The following is a 17,004-nucleotide window of genomic DNA, read 5'->3' on the forward strand; positions in this document are numbered from 1 at the left end:
GTAAACTTTTCACGCCTCCAGTAGTGAAGCTCCACCACACAATTGTGAAATATTAACGGGTAAAGTCTCTCTGGTGATCATATAAAGCATAATGAAACAAAGTAGTATAGAAACTCACGTTAGATTTGATTAATTTTGACACGCACACACACACAATAATTCTTCCACATACTCGTACTGGCGTCTTCTTGCACCCAACCATTCTTTTTCCACTCCTTCCCATCCCCACCCAGCTATCCCCACACCCAACCTGTCATCCTCCTGCCTAGTCATCCCTTTCTCTCCTCCCTTGCCTTGTCCCCTATCCAGGTTATTCTCCACTCTGTCCTAGCCATCTCACAACCAGCCTGTCCTACACTACCTATCCATCCCTCTCTTGCCTGACCTTCCTTAATCTCTTGTGACGTCGCAGATCTCTCGATGGACGGCACTTGGAACTGAATCCTGAGACGAATCATCTTGGCAGCGCGAGACTCAAGGGACGAGGCTGATATGATTGTGTGTGGCGTAAATGTACGTATGTAGCTTACCACAAATAGTTGTATAAGTATACAGGTCTTCTGCAGTTTATTCTTCCTATATACTGATGAGTCTTGCGCACCAGATAACAATATTGCTTCTCCTATCGCCGTTTCTTAGAGTGAGGGGTTGGCTCCTTGTACGAGTCTTCTCCAGTTGTTTCTGTCCATTGCATCTTCCTTAGTGACTCCCATCCTTTACAGTTCTACCGCAATTTCTTCCCTCCATCTCACTCTGTCTCACTGTAAACAGCAATGTTCCTGCGTCACCTCATCTTTGTTTTTGTGAGTCATGTTAATTACTCACAGGTTGGTTACGAGCTGAAACGCTCGAGCTGCTTCACTGCGTCACTCACTGTTCATGCTCATCTCTATCAGCGTCCACGTCTCCTTTATTTACAGCATAACTCTTATTTCCATATAAAAAAAAAAAAACTATATTAGTATGTAAAATTATGATACATTCGTGTGTATACAATTTCTTGGACAGATATCACGCCGCTGCCTCTATGTATTTACAGAACAAGCCAGCGCCAAGTACACGAGTTGGGACGAAACGACACCGTGACGCAGTGGGCCTCTGGTCTCGTGGAGAGTGATCTGCCGTAAGAGGAAGAATGCACGTGAGTTTTGTCCTGGCCGCGGAATTCCGGATAACGCAGGTGTCTGGGAGAGTGGATGATCAGCCAGGACTGAGTAGATGCTGAGTCTCGGGAGTGAACTGTGTGGTGCAGGACCGTATCGGTTATGCAGTCTCTTTTAACGAGAGACATCGTGGAGGAGGCTGGCGAGTGCTCTCAACACACGTGACGGAGCGGCGCCATGGTAACTGTCACCGTGGCCAGGAAGTCTCTTGTGCTGAACACTGCAATGTTGTGTTATCAAGACTGTGTATTGGTGCAGCGCATACAGTCGGATCACTAAGCGTGTTGTAGTGATGAAACTATGGAAACTATGGCGAATGATTATTGATCGTTGGAAAAAAGCATAGGTGTGATAATAATTCGGTGCTTGAGTTACACTAACACTCCATCACTACCGCCACCACGGCCATCACCACCGCCATCACCACCGCCATAACCACCGCCGCTACTAAGAGTAAGTACATGATTCTTGTTCTCGTTAGTAGTGATAGGAAGGAAATATCTCCATTTTTCCCCCGTATACTGTGGAAGTGCTGCCTCAACACACCGCCGCCGCCGCTATGAGAAGTACATGATTCTTGTTCACCTTTACAGTGTTGTGTTGGTGGGTGGCTGCGGCTGCGATAGGAAGTATTGTTACACCGTTATGATAGCGCTGGTCGTGCGAGTGAGGTAACAACTCGGAACAATTCCTAGTATTAAGGAAAGGTCACATTGTTTGCTACAGAAGACCATACGGCATGGAAGTGGGGGGGGGGGCGGTCTTTTGATGAATAAATAAAGACCAGGAAATTATATTTTTTACACGTATCGTTAAGCTGAAGTACCATGCTTAGTAGTAATCAAATTAAACAGTATAATATCAAATGAAAACCATAGATATACTCACCAGCACACACACCTACGGTACACTGAAGCCACAGAAAAGCTTATAAAGATACGGAAGAAGCAATGAAAAGACACAAGACCCGGAACCCCGGCTGCACTTCGCTCCCGGCTTCACATTCTCGGCTAAAACCAGCCAAGAATTGCACTTTTTTAAAAAATTATTATACAGAGAGAGAGAGAGAGAGAGAGAGAGAGAGAGAGAGAGAGAGAGAGAGAGAGAGAGAGAGAGAATGTACGTGGTGTGTTTTACTTCTCATACTCATTTCCAGCATTTTTTTTTCTGCTGTCGCTAAAGATTATGACCGCGCTGCCAGGGACTTTGTACTTACTCTCACCATTTTTCAGTCCAGTTCACTAATGCACGAGTAAAGCCACATTTTCTCTCTTTAATCTCTTGTAATTGTCAACACCAAAAGGATCTCCATTTTTTCTTATTGAAGCCACATTTTTTCTCTTTAATCTCTTGTCAACACCAGAAGGATCCCCATTATTTCTTATTTAAGACACATTTTTTCTCTTTAATCTCTAGTCAACACCAGGAGGATCTCCATTATTTCTTATTTATCTTCCTATGAGTTGAATTAGTTCAGTGAAGGAATACCATGACACACCTGGAACTGGTCTTGGTGTCTGGGACTTTTCGTTTTGTTGTTTTTATGTGTAAACACGAAGGTAGTTTGATTCTGGTTTATAATGATGGTAATAGCAGAAGTAGTAGTAGTTGTTGTTGAAGTATTAATGTTAGTAGTAGTAGTAATCGCAGCAGCAGCAATACTAGCAGTGTACTTTCAATACATAATCTACACAGTACCTGTATAGTCCTTACCACCACCACCACCACCATCACTTCTACTACCTCCAGCATGTCAGTGGGCGGAGTTTTGGGGATTCACAAGACACACAATACTCTTACATTTTAAAACATTTTCCCAACCCCTGGCATGTCTTGTGCGGCGTAAATAATGAAACAAGAGGGTCCGCGTGTTCCCCGTCCTGCCCTGCGGCTTAGCAAGGGGGAGAGGCGGCCTCCACTTAGACTCTGTTTTGATATGTTCCTTAGAAACTGCTTGAGTCGCAGCTGGCGGGTCCGAGGCAGGCGGCAGTATCCCAAGACGGTACAAGGACACACCTGCCGGCCTGCGTTTTCTACTAAGAGATAAGGAAGAGTCGCTATGATTAAAAAACGAATTTAAAGATTGCTTATGGAGAGAAATGCGTGTGGCTGGCGTGTCATAAGCAGCGTGTGCGTTGCTTCAGTTCATGATCTCGACGTCTCACCTGGCAGGCTTCTGTGTTTTACTCCGAGATGTAGAGGAGTCTCTGTGACTAATGAGCGAACCAAAAACATCGCTTATTCAAATCAGTGTGTGTAGCGTGTGTCAGAAGCTTTGTGTGTGTTGATTCTGTTCATGACGTTGTCACACCTGCCCGGCCTGCGTCTCTGGTAAGAGATAAACTAAAAGATCGCTGATGCAACAGAGGAGTGTATTAGTGTCAGAAGCAGCGTGTGTTGATTCTGTTCATGATCTCGTTGTCACACCTGCTTTGCCTCCACCATAAGAGATGACATATATATATATATATATATATATATATATATATATATATATATATATATATATATATATATATATATATATATATATATATATATATATATATATATATATATATATATATATATATATATATATATATATATATATATATGTGTGTGTGTGTGTGTGTGTGTGTGTGTGTGCGTGCGTGCGTGCGTGTTAAGTCGTCTTGTTTTTAGCTTAAAATTTTTTAAAAAAAAAAAAAAAAGCATAGGAGAAGAGAACGGAGGAGGAGAAAAAAACATGAGAGTCATGAGGTGAATAGAGATGCCAGTGACCTCGACCGTGCGTTCTTCCCAAGCACGTGCACAGACACTCAAGACTTGACGTTTGTGTGTGCGTGCGGGTGCGTGCGTGCGTGCGTGTTAACCTGCTGGTGTTGGCTTGATAACACCACCATGCAGGCAGCACGCATCATATGGAGTACTTTACTTAATGCCACGCAGATGAAGAGAACCGACACTCAGGAGTCCAGACAGAAGGCGACAGGGGGTGGGGAGTGACTGGCTTATGTAACGCAGGTGCTGTCTTGTTTGACGGAAGGGAGGTAATTTTTATCGATGTGTTTTTTCAAGGAAGTGCTGTGCTTTTGATTTTATTTGAAGTGAAGGCATGAAAAATACGTCGGAAGATTAAAATATCAACACGAATAAAAACGTAAAAAAAAAAAAATAAATAAATAAATAAATGAAAAATCACAGAATCACATCGGAACCATATTTCTAAACGTTTCGACCGAATTAACTAACTCAGTGGTCATTGAAAACAGTCCTTATGAGAGAGCAAAGCGTTTAAGAATGGAGACCTCGCTGAACGTGACAGGCGAACTGTGACGCGGGGCTGCTGAAGTGCGGGGTGGCGAGGGGTTGTCAAGTCACGGTGGCAGCAGCGGGGGAGTCAGCAGCGGTCCCTCGGCGGCAGGGAATCAATAGCAGGGCTTGCAACACTTCCTTCATAATGAACGGAGAAAATCACTGAACTGTGCTACCCATTGTGTTCATTAAGCACACGAGGTGGAGGCGACAGTGGCCTGAACATTGTGTCCCGGAGCTAACGAGGAAAGTTGTGTGTGTGTGTGTGTGTGTCTGGTTTGTGTGTGTGTGTCTGTGTGTGTGTGTGTGTGTGTGTGTGTGTGTGTGTGTGTGTGTGTGCACACAGAGGGGAGCATGAAAATAAGTGGGTGTTAGTTGAGGATTATTTATATATTTGTATGAGAGAGAGAGAGAGAGAGAGAGAGAGAGAGAGAGAGAGAGAGAGAGAGAGAGAGAGAGAGAGAGAGAGAGAGAGAGAGAGACTGACTGACTGACTGACTGACTGACTGCACATCCACACCCACCCACCCACACACACACACTCAATCCTCAAAAAAAAAAAAAAAAAAAAAAAAAAAAAATATATATATATATATATATATATATATATATATATATATATATATATATATATATATATATATATATATATATATATATATATATATATATATATATATATATATATATATATATATATATATATATCTCATTCTCGTTTCTGCGACTCCTAAAGGACTCCAGTGGCAGTTATCGGGGTTTGCAAGAGTTTTCATGATTACTAATAGTTTAACAGGCTTTATTTATTTATTTATTTATTTATTTATTTATTTTTATTTATTTTGTATTATGTAGGAAAGACACTGGCCAAGGGCAACAAAAATCTAATAAAAAAAATGCCCACTGAAATGCCAGTCCCATAAAAGGGTTAAAGCAGTGGTCAAAAATTGATGAATAAGTGTCTTGAAACCTCCCTCTTGAAGGAATTCAAGTCATAGGAAGGTGGAAATACAGAAACAGGCAGGGAGTTCCACAGTTTACCAGAGAAAGGGATGAATGATTGAGAATACTGGTTAACTCTTGCGTTAGAGAAATGGACAGAATAGGGGTGAGAGAAAGAAAGTCTTGTGCAGCGAGGCCGCGGAAGGAGGGGAGGCATGCAGTTAGCGAGATCAGAAGAGCAGTTAGCATGAAAATAGCGGTAGAAGACAGCTAGATATGCAACATTGCGGCGGTGAGAGAGAGGCTGAAGACAGTCAGTTAGAGGAGAGGAGTTGATGAGACGAAAAGCTTTTGATTCCACCCTGTCTAGAAGAGCAGTATGAGTGGAACCCCCCCCCAGACATGTGAAGCATACTCCATACATGGACGAATAAGGCCCTTGTACAGAGTTAGCAGCTGGGGGGGTGAGAAAAACTGGCGGAGACGTTTCAGAATACCTAACTTCATAGAAGCTGTTTTAGCTAGAGATGAGATGTGAAGTTTCCAGTTCAGATTATAAGTAAAAGACAGACCGATGATGTTCAGTGTAGAAGAGAGGGACAGTTGAGTGTCATTGAAGAAGAGGGGATAGTTGTCTGAAAGGTTGTGTCGAGTTGATAGATGGAGGAATTGATTTTTTGAGGCATTGAACAATACCAAGTTTGCTCTGCCCCAATCAGAAATTTTAGAAAGATCACAAGTCAAGCGTTCTGTGGCTTCCCTGCGTGATATGTTTACCTCCTGAAGGGTTGAACGTCTATGAAAAGAAGTGGAAAAATGCAGGGTGGTATCATCAGCGTAGGAGTGGATAGGACTAGAAGTTTGGTTTAGAAGATCATTAATGAATAATAATAAGAGAGTGGGTGACAGGACAGAACCCTGAGGAACACCACTGTTAATAGATTTAGGAGAAGAACAGTGACCGTCTACCACAGCAGCAATAGAACGGTCAGAAAGGAAACTTGAGATGAAGTTACAGAGAGAAGGATAGAAACCGTAGGAGGGTAGTTTGGAAATCAAAGCTTTGTGCCAGACTCTATCAAAAGCTTTTGATATGTCCAAGGCAACAGCAAAAGTTTCACCAAAATCTCTAAAAGAGGATGGTCAAGACTCAGTAAGGAAAGGCAGAAGATCACCAGTAGAGCGGCCTTGACGGAACCCATACTGGCGATCAGATAGAAGGTTGTGAAGTGATAGATGTTTAAGAATCTTCTTGTTGAGGATAGATTCAAAAACTTTAGATAGGCAGGAAATTAAAGCAATAGGACGGTAGTTTGAGGGATTAAAACGGTCACCCTTTTTAGGAACAGGTTGAATGTAGGCAAACTTCCAGCAAGAAGGAAAGGTAGATGTTGACAGACAGAGCTGAAAGAGTTTGACTAGGCAAGGTGCAAGCACGGAGGCACAGTTTCGGAGAACATTAGGAGGGACCCCATCAGGTCCATAAGCCTTCCGAGGGTTTAGGCCAGCGAGGGCATGGAAAACATCATTGCGAAGAATTTTAATAGGTGGCATGAAGTAGTCAGAGGGTGGAGGAGAGGGAGGAACAAGCCCAGAATCGTCCAAGGTAGAGTTTTTAGCAAAGGTTTGAGCGAAGAGTTCAGCTTATGAAATAGATGTGATAGCAGTGGTGCCATCTGGTTTAAATAGAGGAGGGAAAGAAGAAGAAGAAGCAAAGTTATTGGAGATATTTTTGGCTAGATGCCAGAAATCACGAGGGGAGTTAGATCTTGAAAGGTTTTGACATTTTCTGTTAATGAAGGAGTTTTTGGCTAGTTGGAGAACAGACTTGGCATGGTTCCGGGCAGAAATATAAAGTGCATGAGATTCTGGTGATGGAAGGCTTAAGTACCTTTTGTGGGCCACCTCTCTATCATGTATAGCACGAGAACAAGCTGTGTTAAACCACGGTTTAGAAGGTTTAGGACGAGAAAAAGAGTGAGGAATGTACGCCTCCATGCCAGATACTATCACCTCTGTTATGCGCTCAGCACACAAAGACGGGTCTCTGACACGGAAGCAGTAGTCATTCCAAGGAAAATCAGAAAAATACCTCCTCAGGTCCCCCCAACTAGCAGAGGCAAAACGCCAGAGGCACCTTCGCTTAGGGGGATCCTGAGGAGGGATTGGAGCGATAGGACAAGATAAAGATATGAGATTGTGATCGGAGGAGCCCAACAGAGAAGAAAGGATGACAGCATAAGCAGAAGGATTAGAGGTCAGGAAAAGGTCAAGAATGTTGGGCATATCTCCAAGACGGTCAGGAATACGAGTAGGGTGTTGCACCAATTGCTCTAGGTCATGGAAGATAGCAAAGTTGTAGGCTAGTTCACCAGGATGGTCAGTGAAGGGAGAGGAAAGCCAAAGCTGGTGGTGAACATTGAAGTCTCCAAGAATGGAGATCTCTGAGGGAGAAGGCTTTTTTTTTTCTTTTTTTGGTACTAATGGCAGTCATCAAGTCCGTCAGTTAGTCCGTCATTTAATCGTCACTCAGCCAGTCAGTCAGTCTGTTAGCCGGTCAATCAGATAGGCAGCCGGACATACGTAGAGCGCCAGACGCCATGACTGAAAAGTTTAGGCAGAAATAATGTGTTCCGTATCGCTGCCAAATATAAATATGTTCATTAATTTTATTTTACAGGGAGGCTATTTTGCTATGAAGTATTTAAAGTGAGATCAAATAATATTCTCGTGAATAATTAAATCGGATCAAAATTGAGATTTTGCAAATAACTTTTACATATTATTCGTGAAATAAAAAGGGTGATCACACGGCCGGGGATCAGCGACACCCGCGCCTGTGACTCCACCAGGCTGAAATAAATGTGGTAGTGGTTTATTTTTAGAGGCTGCTAATTATAAGGTAAGGTAGAAAAATCAGGTACGCTGAGGTCATGCATGGAGTAGTGAGTGTGAGTTAGTGTGGTAGTAATGAGTGGTCAATAATGAATAAATACATAAGATAGAAAAAATATAAAAGCTAGCATGAGAGAAAGATGACACGGAAAATTACGTGACATTTGTTTTTCTTTTGACGACAGAGAAATAACATTGTTTTGTTTACCACACAGAACCATTGTGAAGGAGACTGACAAAACTAGAAGTGTGGGAAAGAGAAGCAGCCTGGATAGTTAACATGGCATTTGAGTTATTTCAGCTCGTGACGTGACCAGCACAGAGAAGCAATACAGTTCAGGTTTACCACACAGAGAACCTTTACTGAAGTGATACTGAAAAAAAGATACAAGTGTAAGAAAGAGATGAGAAGGTGAATTTTGTGGCTGGCTTATGTTATTTCCATCACGGAGACGAAAATTAATATACCTTACACATAATACACAAGTTACTGTTGTGAGAAAGACGCACAAATGCAAGAAAGAGATGAGACACGGAGAATTACGTGAGGGTTGTTTTGTTTTTTTACCCTCCTCCCGCGGCCTCGCTGCACAAGACTTTCTTCTTTCTCTCACCCCTATTCTGTCCACCTCTCTAACGGAAGAGTTAACCAGTATTCTCAATCATTCATCCCTTTCTCTGGTAAACTCTGGAACTCCCTGCCTGCTTCTGTATTTCCACCTTCCTATGACTTGAATTCCTTCAAGAGGGAGATTTCAAGACACTTATTCATCAATTTTTGACCACTGCTTTGACCCTTTTATGGGACTGGCATTTCAGTGGGCATATTTTTTTATTGGATTTTTGTTGCCCTTGGCCAGTGTCCTTCCTACATAAAACACACACACACACACACACACACACACACACACACACACACACACACACACACACACACACACACACACACACACACACACACACACACACTGTTAGGTTACGTAATATGTACATACCAAATTATTACATAAATAGGCCAACACAATTCAAATATGTTTTGTTCATGCAAAGTACAAGTTCAAGTGTGATGAAGAAATTATCTTTGTTTTTGAGGATGGTGCTACGCATGTTTGAGCTCATTGTGCAAAACACCTCAATAGTTTTTCTAATTTCTTAATTAGTAACAGTATGTATCATTATATATGCATACACTTTTTTTAATACATTTTTTTTGCCATTGCTTACAGTGTATTTCATTTGTATGTATTTTTTTTCTTGTATAATATTATGCACATTCTGTTTATAATTCTGTATATAATGTTTGTATTATTTTGCTGGAGAGCTGTGCTCCATACTTTTATATAAAGTCTGAGCTTACTCAATAAATTCAATTCAATGCAATTCAATTCAATTCACACACACACACACACACACACACACACACACACACACACACACACACACACACACACACACACACACACACACACACACACAATCTAAGAGATAATATGGAGTTTGTTACAAGGTTCGGGGTTATCAATGTAATTTATCTTCGCCTACACTGAGGAAACCTATAAGAGACAGACGTGTAGCGTACATGGTGTAGTCACCGCCGGACCTCACCAGACATGAATAAATCTGAAGAGTACATAAAAAAAGCGGGATAAAGGAGGATTCCATGCCTTACAATAGCAGTTCCCGGGAGACTTGGTCGGTGGGAGGAGAAAACAAGAAACTCCTGTGTGTGACATTGACACGAGATTAAACAAAGTAATGGTCCAGACAACCTGTTGGGGAGGCGGCTATGCTGGGGGAGGGGAAGGGAGTGAGGGAGTGTGATAGAGAAAGGAATACATTGCGAGGGAAGGGTAAGGAAATGTGACAGGGAAGGGAAACATAGAGTGGTGTTTGTGTCTCGCAGCGTCATGATTGGATGCGTGTAGGAAGAGTGGCGGTGGTGTTAGAATTATGATTGTGTTGCTGATGTTGGTGTTGATGGTGGTGTTAATGAGTGTGTTAAGGATTGTTATGTTGTGGTATTGATGGCAGTAGTGGTGATTATGATAGTGTTATGCTTGTTATTATAACGTGTGGTAGTGGTGGTGGTGATGGTGGTATAATAATAATAATATTAATAATAATGATAATGATAATAATGATACTACTAATAATAATAATGTTAATAATAATAATAATAATAATAATAATAATAATAATAATAATAATAATAATAATAATAATAATAATAATAAAAACAACAGCAGCAACAACACTGGTAGCAGCAAAAGAATATTATAAGAACTAATAGTAATGTAACTTCCTAACATGGTCACCCTTCACCTAATTAGCACCAGTGAGTCTGTCAGGCCGCCAGGAGTCAGTCCCCACAGCACGCGTCACTGGCCCCCTGTACCGGCTGGCGTGCCCTGTGATCCACACACCTACTGTGTCCCCCTCTCAGGTTCCCTTCAAGAGTGTGTTAGGCCTCGTTATCCTCCTCACTGCCTCTCTCCAGCGCTCTACGAAGGTTGTATCTGCTATGGGGCCTGTGTTACATGCTACCCTTACCTCTATTACCTCTGCCTTGTCCCTCTCCTCTACACAGGGGTTGATAGACACCGGCAGGGTGAAGAGGGGCGGTTATGAACGGGTCTGTCTTATTAAGCAGTGAAGGGATTGGCTGGATTAGTAGCGGGTAGCAGTGAGCGGAGTTAATTGTGTGTAAAGCCAATTGAGGGATAGATCAGAGGCACGTGGAGTGGGGCCGCTGTGGTGTGGGTGTTATGCATCGTTAGTGGTATTACTGTCTTGAAAGGCCAACTGAGCACCTCTTGCCCCGACGCGTCTGGACTGAGGCGGACGTGAAGGGCTGCAGGTGATGGCTGGTGCTGTAATCCCTGGCGTGGACTGGCTACACGTGCCTGAACTCAGGTTATGCTTGTGTGGGAAGACTTGGAGACTGAGGCGTAGTTTGGAATTGTGACCTGTTGACTGTTGTTTTGGCTTCTTAAGCTCTTAGGTTCATAGTATAATTTCCAAATATGTAGTGAGGTTACAGGGATTTTTCCAAATAGTTATACTTCGTTGTTTATGTAGTGCCTCTGAAATAATGAGTTCTGGTGTGTGCAGTTTTATAGTCTTTTCCTAATAATTATTTTGCTCTGTACGTTTTTGTAAAGCCTGGAAAAAAGGAAGTTCTGCTGTGTATTTTTATAGGGTCCCTGGGATAGCCGTTATGCTGTATGCTTTTATTGTCTTCAAATATGATTTCTCCTGTGTGCATTTCTGTAAGGTCTCTGAAACAGCACATTGCGTCAGGGTTGTGTCCCAGGTGACGTCTGGCCAGCACAGGAGCAGATGGCAAGAGAGGGAACGCTGGATTTCTTGTCAATGGTTTGTTTCCTTTGGGCGACAGCGGATCAGTTCACCTTCCCCTCCAGTAACGGATCACTGTGTACCTCTGCTAATGGCTTCTCCTCTCCCTCCGAGCTGCGTCTTCCAATTGTCACCTGCCGGGCAGCATTTGTCACCATCCTTAACCATCCTTAACTATCCCAAACTTCTCTATCTTCCGCCACTTCCTTTACACACATTCTCTCTCTCTCTCTCTCTCTCTCTCTCTCTCTCTCTCTCTCTCTCTCTCTCTCTCTCTCTCTCTCTCTCTCTCTCTCTCTCCTCCTTCAGTTAGAAAAGTAATTGCATCTAGGAACAGAAGTCACGGTCAGTCCTGTGATTCAGCAATATTTCTAACACAGTGATGGTTACTGGTTGTTCTATTATGAAGATCTCAAGGGAACTGGCGATTATCAAGAATACAATTAAAACACTTTTCAAATTTTGGATACTTTTTATTTTTTACCCTATAGGAATCATAACTTTTTTTTTGTCCTTCGTACACACTTACATAGAAATATGCTAGAAAAAGTAATATGTTGTTGGATGTCTTGGCGCGCTTCCCTTCACGGTTGTGTAATGATGTCCTCTCATCCAGGGAGTTGCTCATCCTGTCACTAACCTCTTTAATCTCTCTCCGAGGCTCCTCTGCTTAACCTCGTCTCCACGGATGTGCTGTGACGAGTTTTCCGCCTCGTATTAAAAAGGTTCTCATTATCGTATATTTGAAAGCCTTACGTAACACATTGCTAACGTGTTTTCTCTTTGTACTATTGAGGCTTTTCCACTTTATCTTTACTTTATTTTTATTCGCCTTGATTTTCGTTATTTATCAACACTCGCGGAGCTCTTGATTTCGCTTTTCATTTCGTTCTTGTCTCAGAAAAATAAAACTGATATAATTTGTCAGACTCTACGCAGATACTTTAGTTTTGTCTTGTTTCAACAGTTTTCCTCCCAGTGCCTTTGTTCCAGGCAGCTGTGTGATAATTATGACTAGTTTCATTTATATTTCCCATCTGGATAACCTCGCACTCCACCACTGCCTCCTGGCACTTCAGTCAAATACTTCACGGGAAGTCAATGCACAAAGAAAGGTTAAGGGACGCACTCTGCTCTGCTTCTACCCCGGAACACTAAATTTGTTGTTTGTACGGCAGAACAAAAACACAGATGTCTATTTATATTAAAAGTTTGCCTCGTTGCTCCTCGCTAAAAATAAAAAAAAATATTTTAACAATGGAATTTCAGTTACATGTCGGATAAAAATAATATTTTAAATTTCTTATATTCTTTTTATCCATCTTGAAAACAAAAAAAAAATAATGAGTTAATATTATCATTGCATAATAATGAGAAAAACAAATTGGCAGCGAAAAGGTCCCTTGAAAGGTTTAACAACGTAACATAAAGTAAGGAGCCTGCAAAAGGTCAGTCAGTCCACACAAGGCAGCTCTTGAGCACTTAATAAAGCTTACCACCTGCAATATTCATCCAGGAATTCATCTGATATCTTAAAGAAATCTAATGACTATGGACTTTGCTGCACGATACTATTTGTACACAGTTCCTTACAACTTTTTTTTATTTTCTTATGCTCTCATGCTCTTATATCAGAATTGTGCACCAGCTTTAAGACCATATTCGTAAACACCCTTGCCAGCGTCCTGACTACTTCCAAACGTCTTCACCTGAAGTGCCACGGATCTTTAAGGGTGTTTTCATGGTTGTAGTGGCAGATTGACTAGCTTCCTACATTGTTAACAAGAGAAGTTCTCTGGAGAACCTGGCCAGTCATGTCTGAATAGGGCCTTTACTACACCAAGTGCGCCATGGATCTCCCCACCTTCACAGTCTGGGTGTTGTGGATATGTAATATACCGTACCATGTTTCATTTTGTACCTCCATTTATTGCACGCTTGGCAACCCTGTAATCCTCAGTCTGGCTGGTGCTTCCGAGGCAGCCACGCGCTCAGGGTCTGCCACGGCAGTATTCGTTTCTTGCTGGCCTTAATATAGAAACCACAGTCTGTACATGTACCTACAACTTGCGGCTGTCCTGTCCCGACACCTACCCCACATAACAGGTGTCACTGTGTATCCGCTCATTCTTTCCTTACACTTGTGCTTGAATGGGGCGGGTGATTGCTGCTGCTCAGTCTGTAGGGATGTGCTTCACTTCCTCTCTCCAAATACACGAGCATCTGTCAGGCAAATTGTACTATCTCTCATTCTCAGATTTCGGAATATCTACTCTAGTGCTCTCTCTCTCTCTCTCTCTCTCTCTCTCTCTCTCTCTCTCTCTCTCTCTCTCTCTCTCTCTCTCTCTCTCTCTCTCTCTCTCTCTCTCTCTCTCTCTCTCTCTCTCTCTCTGTGACTATACGTTTCTCATTCGTAGTTCACTAGGTTAGGTTAGATTTCTGTTTGTTTATTGGTTGCCTTCTCTTCAATCCTTCCATCTCTCCCTCATCAGTACTTTTCTCTCTCTGACTATAAGTTTCTCTCGTAGTTCATTAGATTAGATTACATTTCTCTTTGTTTATTGGTTGCTTTCTCTTCAATCCTTCTTCCATCTCTCTCTCATCAGTACCAAAGTAACTCTCCTTTCAGTCTTGCATTATTTTTTTCCCCTCGCCCAGAAAATTCTTCCCTTCTTTATTCTTACCGGATTGAAGTTTCCTTACCTGAAGTTTTTTTTTTGTTTTTTGTCAGTTTCAAATTGTGCGATATTTTTTGTTTATTTTTCAGTTGTCTACATTATTTCAGAGTTAAGGTTTTGTTTCTAACTCTCTCTCTCTCTCTCTCTCTCTCTCTCTCTCTCTCTCTCTCTCTCTCTCTCTCTCTCTCTCTCTCTCTCTCTCTCTCTCTCTCTCTCTCTCTCTTCTCTCTCTCTCTCTCTCTCTCTCTCTCTCTCTCTCTCTCTCTCTCATATCCTTTTTCAGTGTCTGTCAAAATGATTCCCCATGTATTCTTTTTTTCCCTTCTTTCTTTCTTTCTTTCTCGGCTCAATTACATCTCCGTGTGTCTCCTCTGCGCCTCGATTGCTTCCGCGTCGTCCTGTGCTTCAGTGTATGAGTCACGCACAACCTGCCGTTCTCAGAGTGTTGTCGTTTTCTCCCTTGCTGTCCCACCTGTCCCACCTGTCCTCCTTGCTCCTTTGTTTTCAGTTACACCTCTTGCGTTTCTTCCTTTGCATTTTACCTTATCTTTTGTTTACTGAATACTGGGTGTGTGATTCTCATTACAACTCTCTCTCTCTCTCTCTCTCTCTCTCTCTCTCTCTCTCTCTCTCTCTCTCTCTCTCTCTCTCTCTCTCTCTCTCTCTCTCATTTTTTTAATCGTTTATCTTTTAAAAATCTTACTTTTTTTATATTTTTGTTCCTCTTATGTTTTTTTTTCTCAGTCTTTTACTGTTTTTTTTTTTAGATTCGATTGTTTTATTGTTTTACTTTCCATTTACTTGTTAGCACTTTTGGTTTTATTAAGGTATTTCAAAATCGTGCTAGATTTTGTCGAGAGAGAGAGAGAGAGAGAGAGAGAGAGAGAGAGAGAGAGAGAGAGAGAGAGAGAGAGAGAGAGAGAGAGAGAGAAAGAGAAAGTAGTAGTAGTAGTAGTAGTAGTAGTAGTAGTAGTAGTAGTAGTAGTAGTAGTAGTACCAACAGTTGTAGCAGTAGCAATGGCAGTGGTGGTAATGGTTGTAGTAGTAGTAGTAGTAGTAGTAGTAGTAGTAGTAGTAGTAACAGTAGCAGCAGTAGTACTGGACCATAGCTTTCACCCCTCTTCCCATAATACATAAAGTAAATAAGGTCAAGAAAACTAAAATTGAATTTGTATGCATGGGAGATGGCTTCCAGACACACACACAAACACACACACACACACACACAGAAACACACACACACACACACACACACACACACACACACACACACACACACACACACACACACACACACACACACACACACACACACACACACACACACACACACACACACACACTATTATGCTGCTGTAGTATAAATGTCTGTCCCGTGAGAATAGTAATGATAGATTTGTCATAATACATTTAATAATATAATCTACTTATTTTTATTATTTTCCGCCATTCCACATTTTCTTCCTTTTTCAAATGAATGTCAGTAACAGGAATTGAATGGACGTAGTCTATTGGAAATAGCATCCAGTTTAATAATGTTCTTTATTTACTTTGTTGGTTTGAATTCTTTGCATCATGTGGCCTTCTGTTTCCTTTTATAACACTTGCACTTCGTAGGAAGCACAATAAGTGTCTGGGTCGTGGGGTGGAATAACAGTAAATCTTGGTTAGTATCTCCAGTTCACAGTATCATTTTCTCTTGACTATCTTCATGACCTTACTTCACTTCACCTTCCATTCGTTTGTGAAATATTTATTGATAACAGGAGTGGAAATAAATAAATGGTTTTAGTCTTAGGACAATATAATGGTAGAGTGTGCCTGCTATTTCCTGTTTAGTAATTTGTCGTTTCTCTATTTCCTTGGTTTAAATTCTTGGCTTCAATTCACTTTGTGATATATTTTAGAATGTTTGCAATGTCTGGATCGTAAAGAAAATAATGATAAATCTTTGTTGGCATCTTCAGTGCAACAGTATCTTCTTTCTTCTCTTGCGTATTTCCATTCCTCTGCTTCACTTCGCCTCAGTCCTCTCTGAAATGTGTACAAGTCACAGGGATTACAGAAAGTAGACTTAACTCTGGGAGAGAAGAATACATAGTAGATTGTGGCTGTAATCTTCAATGTTTTCAGTTCCGTGCTTTATTTTATCTTGTATTACTTGTTCTTGATTTTGATTTACTTTATATTTTATGTAGCTTGTGGGAAATGTAGTGAAATCAGTCTCAGTCATCGGGAAAAGCCATCATGAATACTGTAAACTTTAGCAAAATTCCTTCCCTTCTTTATTTTCCGTTTTTTGTCACACCTCATCTTGTATTTCTTTTCTATTGTCTGCAGTTTATGGGAGGTTGGATAGATGTCTGTGGTTGGAAGAAGGAATTAGGAATCGTTGCTGTTATCTTTAGTATAGCATAATCTTCTTTAATTATTTTCATTTATTTGCTACATATCTTGTATGAGACTAATGAGGAACAACTACAATAATAAGAGTTTCTCCATTTTATCCATTTTGAAAATACCAAAGTCATATGAAGTAAAATAGGCATCTGTAAGTCTCAGGAGAAGAAATAATAATGGCAGGGAATCTCGCTTTCATTTTTTTCTCTTCACTTCACCTTCTCTTCCTTTTTGAAATGTATTGAAGTCAGACAAAAGTAATACAATGTGCA

At 41.3% G+C, this 17,004-nt stretch overlaps 1 long non-coding RNA gene across 2 annotated transcripts in view; it reads left to right on the forward strand.

The window, feature by feature from the left end:
- The first annotated feature begins 384 nt into the window (after nt 1-384).
- The window catches only part of LOC135097702 (uncharacterized), a 55,558-nt gene continuing 38,938 nt past the window's right edge, over nt 385-17,004 (forward strand). The window contains exons 1-2 of one of the 2 annotated variants that reach the window (XR_010265996.1): nt 385-513; nt 1,040-1,616. This is a non-coding gene — a long non-coding RNA (uncharacterized LOC135097702). Of the gene's footprint in view, nt 514-1,008; nt 1,617-17,004 lie in introns of both variants that reach the window. The other variant, XR_010265997.1, reaches the window with a different exon arrangement.

Source organism: Scylla paramamosain, unplaced genomic scaffold, assembly GCF_035594125.1.
Source record: "Scylla paramamosain isolate STU-SP2022 unplaced genomic scaffold, ASM3559412v1 Contig29, whole genome shotgun sequence".
Taxonomy (NCBI): Eukaryota; Metazoa; Arthropoda; class Malacostraca; order Decapoda; family Portunidae; genus Scylla; species Scylla paramamosain.